Source organism: Pan paniscus, chromosome 8 (genome assembly GCF_029289425.2).
Source record: "Pan paniscus chromosome 8, NHGRI_mPanPan1-v2.0_pri, whole genome shotgun sequence".
Lineage (NCBI taxonomy): Eukaryota > Metazoa > Chordata > Mammalia > Primates > Hominidae > Pan > Pan paniscus.
This window is the reverse complement of record NC_073257.2, coordinates 57,099,819-57,107,664: the sequence shown is the minus strand read 5'-3', so window position 1 is coordinate 57,107,664 and position 7,846 is coordinate 57,099,819.

The following is a 7,846-nucleotide window of genomic DNA, read 5'->3' as shown; positions in this document are numbered from 1 at the left end:
CAGTAAGGATTTGCTTAAAAAGCGCCGGTGAAGGTGAGACCTGAGAAAAGTGGATTCTTTGGGGAGGTGGTCTACTGAGCCCATGAGGGCTGGCATGGAGAGCCCAGGTGGTATCCTCCTGTGAATTGGAAAGGGGTCTTATTCTAGAAGCCGGAGGTGTAGCTCACACAGGGAGTCTGGCATGGGGGGCACAGGGCACTGGGTTTCAGCTTCCTTATTCCCATCACTTGTGGGAGGCACAAACACAGCTGAGAAAGCTGGACCCCCACGGTGATGGGGTCCCCTCAGCACGGCTGATTGCATGGAGTGGACACTGGATGCATATTGCAGGCCGATCTGATTTTCTGTCACAGGAGTACAAGGCTGTGATTCAACAGCATCGGGCTTTGCTCCCTTTCTCTGTGCCTGCAGCTGAGGACTGGGCACTCTGGAGTGTGGGCTGCCGGGAGACAGAAGCAGAGGGAGCCCCCACTGCTTGAAACAGATTCAGAGAGAGAAGTGGGGATGCAAGACCAGGGAAGCAACCTGTGGCTGCCCATGGAGGGCCTGGAGAACCTCAGAGGGCATTGGTCGCTGGTGAGGTCTGGCCACACTCCCCGCCTTGGGTTCTGTGTGTTCCAAGTAAATCCTCTTGGAGGTAAAATGAGGATTTCTGCTATTTACACTCAAACAATCATCACCAGGGTCAACTTGCAAGCTCCAAAGAAAGACCATTTAGATCAGCGGTCCCCAACCTTTTTGACACCAGGGATCGGTTTCTTGGAAGACAATTTTTCCACGGGCAGTGCAGGGTGGGGTGGGTGTGGTTTCAGGATGAAACTTCCACCTCAGAGGACCAGGCGTGAGTTAGATTCTCATAAGCAGCACGCAACCTAGGTCCCTCACACACGCAGTTCACAATAGGGTTCTCCTAGGAGAATCGAATGCTGTTGCTGATTATCATGACAGGAGGTGAGCTCAGGTGGTAATGCTCCCTCACCCACCATTCATGTCCTGCTGTGCAGTCCAGTTCCTAACAGGCCATGGACCCCTACTGGTCTGCAGCCTGGGGGTTGGGGACCCCTGATTTAGACCACACAGATTCCTTAGCTGTGCCTGCTACCCATTAGGATTGATCAAAGACCCTGAGGCATTCCCCGAGCCTCTCTCCACATAAGGCACACAGGACCCGTGTAGCACCCACCCTGCCTGCCCAGCATCAGCTGTGAAGAGACGGGTGAACATCCGTCAGCCTGGGAGAGCTCTGGCCCAGCCACCAGGTGTGTGCAGGGAAGGCTTGGGCCTACTGCACAGCCTGTGTATCCGCTGAGCAGAGCAAACTGGAGATAGCTAAGTCCTCAGCTGTCCTCAGGTAGAGTCTGCTCCTAGACATCCCCCACTAGGAGGAAGCTCCACAATGCCTTTTCAGGGTTTCCTGCCAGTGCCTCATCATGGATGTTTCACAGACTTAATGAGTAAGCTGACTCTCCAGGCTGCAAGGCAGCACCAGGCCCTGGGCAGCAGCCTCTGGTCAAGTCACAGCCCAGCCCTGGGGTTCCCGTCTTAGCTGCTCTCAGATTTCAAGGCCATTGCCCTGCTACAAGTAAGAGCATAAGGAATTGTGTCCACCCCTTGGCCCACGAAACTAAAAAGAAACAAAGCTGAATGAAGCCATAGATGAAGGCTCTGAACTCCCCAATCCTCCTATTCTTGCTGTGAATGGAGGGGCCTGGGGTGGCAAGTGGGGCTTGTGGACTTGGCGGCTGAGTGGAAAGAGCCCCAGGCTCAGAATGAAGGACCCAGCTGTCAATGGCCGTTTAACCTTCTCCAGCTAAGTCTCACTTAGTCCACCCTGCACCTGCACCTCCAAAGCTGATCGGAGCTTAGAAAAGATTCTTCCCTGCTGTCCACTCTCAAAATTCATACTCAGCCACCTGATCCTACTCAGCCCTTCTGTTTGCCCTTCCTACTCCTGGGGGCTTGTTCCATGCTTTCTTCTCTTTCCTTAAGCTTTCTTCCTCCTCTCCTTTGTCAACTTGCAGCTCATGATCTGGCTTCCTCTGTCACAGAATCAAAGGGAGCATTATGGAGGGGGGTTTCCCAAACACCACATGTTCTCACTTATAAGTGGGACCTAGATGATGAGAAGACATGGACACATAGAGGGGAACAACACACACTGGGGCCTGTTGGAAGGTGGAGAGTAGGAGGAGGGAGAGGATCAGAAAAAATGACTAATGGGTACTGGGCTTAATACCTGTGGATGAAATAATCTGCACAGCAAACCCCCATGACACGAGTTCACCTATACAACAAATCTGCACATGTACTCCTGAACTTAAAAATTAAAAAAAAAAGAAGAAGGGGGTTTTCACAAGCTTCACCTCTTGTCCACCCACTCATCCAATATGTATGCACTATAGCTGCTGTCACCCACCTCCCTGCCACCCAGCACCTGGGACATGGAGATCAGCATTCCTCACCTGCACAAGGATGCCTCTTCTGACTTCCCCTTTCTGCTACACCATAATTTTTTCACTGCTTACATTAACCTGCCAACATGTTATAATATCTCCTATCAAAAACAAAGCAAAGCAACATTGAAAACGATCTCTAACCTATATCCCACTGCATCTTCTGGAGTATCTCTGCTTCTTATCACACACAAGCCCTCAAAAGGGTTGTCTGTGTTCCCCATGCCCACTGTCTCTCCGCCTCTCCCTTCGTTGAGCCCACTTCCATGAGCATTTTGACCCTTTGGCTCATGTGCTGGAGCTGCTCGGGCGCTAGGCTGCCAGTCAGCCCCATGCTGGGAAATCCAAAGGCCAGTTATCAATGAATGCTAAGCTTCCTTGGTCCCTTGGCATCACCTGACATTGTTGATCGCCCTCCTTGAAGCACATTTTCTGGTTGGCCTTTAGGAGGCCAATCTGGCCTGTTTCTTTGCTTCACACCCTCTCATTCCACTTCACTGCTTCCTCTTTCTCCTCTAGACAGCTTACCATGAGAGCGTCCAGGGTTCAGTGCTCCTAGCTTGTCTTATTTTCTTATTTTTTTGTTGTTTTTGTTTTTCTTTTCTTTTTTCTTTTTTTTTTTTTTTTGAGACAGAGTCTCATTCTGTCACCCTGACTGGAGTGCAGTGGCATGATCTTGGCTCACTGCAACCTCTGCCTCCCGGGTTCAAGCGATTCTCCTGCCTCAGTCTCCTGAGTAGCTGGGATTACAGGCATGCACCACCACGCCTGGCTAATTTTTGTATTTTTAGTAGAGATGGGGTTTCACCATGTTGGCCAGCCTGGTCTCGAGCTCCTGACCTCAGGTAATCCGCCCGCCTCAGCCTCCCAAAGTGCTGGGATTACAGGCGGAAGCCACTGCACCCGGCCCCTAGCTCTTCTTGAGCACCAGTTGTACTCACTTGTTCTTTTGGCCTTGAACACCATGGAAACATGAAGGAATTCCAGAGTGCTGTCTCCAGCCCAAACCTGTACACCCAGCTCCTCCTCTGAAATGCACCATATGCAGAATGAAACTCTGAATTTCCACCTGCTTATCCCCATTTCTGCAAATGGCAACTCCATCCTTTCAGTGGCTCAGGCCAAAGCCCTTATATTTATCTTTGATTGTTTTTATTCTCACACAACCCCAAGCTAAACCATTAACAAACCCAATTAGTTATCATGAAAATATTTCCAGAATCCAATCACTTCTCACTGTTACTGTCTTGGTCCAAGTCACAGGGGCCTCCTGCCTAAATCACTGTGCTAGCCCCTGACTGTCCACCCTCAGGCTCTTTCAGAAGCAGCTGAAGTGGCCTGTGATGATGGTTGGCTGCAGCCCACCTCCTCAAGCCTTCCTGTGGCTTCTCATCCCATGTGGTGTAACAGCCTACAAAGGTTTGCCCCACCAGCCTGGCATGTCTCTGAACTCAGCCCTCTCTGCTCCAGCCACACTGGCCTCCTCTTACTTCAACAGGTCAGGCCCACCCCTGGCAGAGGACTTTTGCAGTAGTTGGTCTCTTGGCCTGCATATCATCCCATGGTTCACCCCTCCCTTCCTGCAGCCTTTGCTCACCATGGCCTTGTCAGAAAAGCCTTTGCAGAGGCCCCCTCCTCCCACACTGCTGCGCCCCGGCCTCCTCCTGCTGCTGCTCCTCTCCATTGCATTGCCTGACCACATCTGTTTGTTTCTTGCCTGCTTTCCTGCGCTGCACAGCAAGGGGGGACTTGGTCTGTTGTGTTTGCCTATCAGTTGCTGTGGCTGGCACATAGAAGGTACGACAGTAATTTTGGAATGATGGCACAATAGCTAAATGGGATGTTAACATGTTGGACGCTTTCTCCACTCATCTCTGCAATGAAGGCAGCAACTCACCTCCAGGGTTGTGCATTCATTTGCACACCCAAGGTCACACTGGTACCCAAATCCATCTCACTCCAATGTTTGTACATCAGTGGTTACCCGCACTGCTCCTTCTGCAGACTCCCCTGTGTCTGGCCCTTCCCCCTGGAATCCCAGCACATGAGAAACACTATAGTGTTTATTCCCTGTGAGCCTAAATTAAAGAACCATCCCTTCCCTAGAGGCACCCCCTTCCAAGGCTTCCCTGCTTCCAGTGGGGCCTGAACATGCTGCCTGTGCAAACCACAGGCCAGCATTGGGACAGGCACAGCTGGTCTGGGCTTTGCAGCTGGTGGCCCCAGGGGACAACCACAGTGGCTGCAGGTCCCATTCCTGAGCCTTGGAACAGATCTCTGCTGCTGGTGCTTCAGGACAGGCCTGACATGGGGCAGTGGGTGGCTGGCCAGACCTCAGGACATAGCCAGGGCCCTAGAGGGCAGAGACACCACCAAGCGGAGTTTTCCACGAAATCAGTACTGGAAGCCGAGACTGAGTCTTTCCAAAAATGGACACAGCTGGGAAGTGACAAAGTGAGGATTCGGACGTGAGTCTCTATGGCTCCAAACCTAAGCCTGTAACCATAGGACACCCCTGCCTCCCCTCTAGGGTTCTCTATACCTTCCCCACTGCCCTACCAGGTGGAGGCCTTAGGCCACCCTGGCTGCTGCTGGCTTGGCCTAAAGGCTGATGCTCCCAGCCAGACCTGAGCAAGATGGCCAACCTCCGGGGAGGAGCTGAGGCAAGGGCCAAGAGCTCAGGACTGTGGCTGGCAGCGGTGGCTGTGCTCAGCTTTCCCAGGCAGTGGCCAAACTCAATGCTGCAGCCAGACAAGCTGATGGGGAGGAGGAGCGACCAGCCTTGGTCAGTCTGGAAGGTCCCAGATGCAGCCACGGGCTACCCTTGTCCTTTCCCCTTCCCAGGCACTTCCCCAAACGTGGGACCCTCAGCCTGGGTCACATGGGCTTGTAGGCCGTGAGGAAACAACCATTCTGGACATTCCTGAGCCTTGGGGGAGGCGGCTTTCCTTCCGCCCACTATGGGAACCCTCCAGGGCCCTGTCGGTGCCTTCGCTGGGGAAGGAGGCCTGCCAGGGACCAGCTCGTTCCAGTTCCTCCTCTGAGAGAGCACCTGCCCTTCAGGCTGTGTGGGCCTCCCCCTGCTCAGGAGGCCAAGGGAAACTGGAGCCTAATGCATTCACTGCGTGTTTCCTTTGTTCAGGACAGAGCTCCTGCTGGGGACAGACCAACACCTAGGTCATGTGCCTTCCAGGGCAGCCTGTGCCTGCCAGGCCCACACAGGACTTTCAGGTACCATCTCTTCCAGTTGTCCTGATAATCCCATGAGCTACCAGCCCTCTCCATGTGATGGACACAGACAAGGAGCTTCAGAGTAGCCGTGAGCCCCACGTCTCAGAGCTGAGATATGGCAGGCAGGAGCCCCTCCTTGGGCTGTTTGGGGCCAATGCACTAAATAACCTTCTCTTGTGGTTTGCAGTCTCCGGCCTTGTTCTCCGGCCTTGGTCAGTCTGGAAGGCCCCAGATGCAGCCACATCTGGGGCCTTCCAGATGTGCCAGCACAGGGGCTGCCAGGCTCAGGTCCATAGTTTGCCTTGGATGGCACAGGGATATTTCTGGGGTTTAAGTGAGAATCCATGTATGGGAAATGCTGGACAAAGTCAGGCTGTGAAATTAACATAAACTAGTAGAAGCAGCAATTTTAAAAAACAAAATAGAAAAGAAAGAAGAATGTGTTTTCAAATAGAAAAGAAGGAAGAGAATAAAATGAGAAATTTTGGCAAGTGTCACATCTACTATGGGGAAGAATAAGTCTTGAGTGTGTGTGGGGGGGTTGGTGAACACCTGATGATGATCATGATGATGATCATGATGTAAAATGCAACGTTTATCATAGGTTGTGGTCAAAAAAGTGTACTGCTCTAGTGTACACAAACCCAGTGATGAGCGTGGCTCATCTTGAACCCCAACACAGAACCTTCTCAGGGAGCCTGGTCCAGTGGGGCAAGGCTCATGGAGCCCCCTGCTGACTTCTCAGGAAGCCACAGGGGCAGAGACCAAAGCATGGCTTCCTGGAAATGTGGGGACTCAAACTCCAAAATTCCCAAGAGGGGACTTGAGGGGGTCATTGCCCTGGACAATCAGTGGTCTCCAAATGCTATTCAGATCCCTTTCAAAGTCCTGGAGGAACAAAGTGACCATACTGTCCCAGTATTTGCCTGTTGTTCCAGGAAAATGAAGGACAGAGCCCTCTTCTCTGTCAGAATGTCCTGGTTTCAATGATAAACTGTATGGCCAGTCTGTCAAAGAGTGAGGGAGTTTGTGGGATCTGCTGCGCTCATGGCTGGAAATACAAAGCCTCCTGTTCCTCCAGCCCTCTTCCATCACCCTCCCCTTCTCCTCCAGGAAAGCCTGGAGAAGCCCCAGGTTCTTGCTGCACTTCCTCCCTGGATGTCTCTTCTCTTCACCCAAACTTGGAGCTGCTTTCTGGAGCATCTGAATCCCTGGCCTGGCCTGGGGCTCCTCATACTCCCTGTAAACCAGGTACAGGCAGGGAAACCAGCCTAGGAAGAGAGAAGTTAGAGTTCCACAGGGTTTGAGGTGGAATGCCAGTCATGTAGTCAATGCGATCAGTGTTCACCCATCACAAACCACAGTGGAGATCTGAGAAGGGAAGTCTCAGAGGCTCTACAAGCCCTGGTCTCCTTGTCTGTGGTTCCTCATCCATTTCACCCTGAGCAGGGAGAAGGGACAGCCCTGGACTGCCTGGAGGTGAGCAGAGCTGGAGCCTGAGTGCAAGTAAGAATACCAACCTAGTGTTCATTCCACCCTTCTACATGCCAGGCACTTAGCACATTCTGAATAATGCTCCCTGCTCCCTGCAGGGGAGATGATATTTCTGTTTTGCAGATGAGAAAATGGGCAAGGTTAGCACTTTCCTAAGCCATGTATGGAAAAGTAGCTGAAGCTTGAGTCTCCACATTTTTTATTGAGCTGTCTGCATCACCAGGCAGTTCCTCCTTCCTGTGTGTCTGAGCCGCAGCCATGGAGGGATAAATGAAGGTATCAGGGGGTAGGGAGGGATTGTGATGATGAGAGGGGGTCACCTTGAGCCAAAAGGGCATCAGACACTTCTTTGACTTCTGCTGGGCTGTGAGCTGCCCCCGAGTGGAAGGTGACATGACTTGGACTCTCAAGGGGTCCAGCATACGCAGGGCCACGCAATGTGACAATGTTGGCTGACACTTGTCCTGGGCCCTGAGCAGCCCTGAACTCAGAAGAGAGGAGCTAGAAATGCATTCTGGAATTGGAAAAAGGAACGGTTAGACTCTGCCTTGACCAGTTAGCATGAACACAGGAGCCAGGAGACTGGTAAAAAAATAAGGGGGATAATAAAAATTATGCCAGCTAAGTCTTCCCAAGTGCCAATTTTGTGCCACACTCAGGGCTGGCTG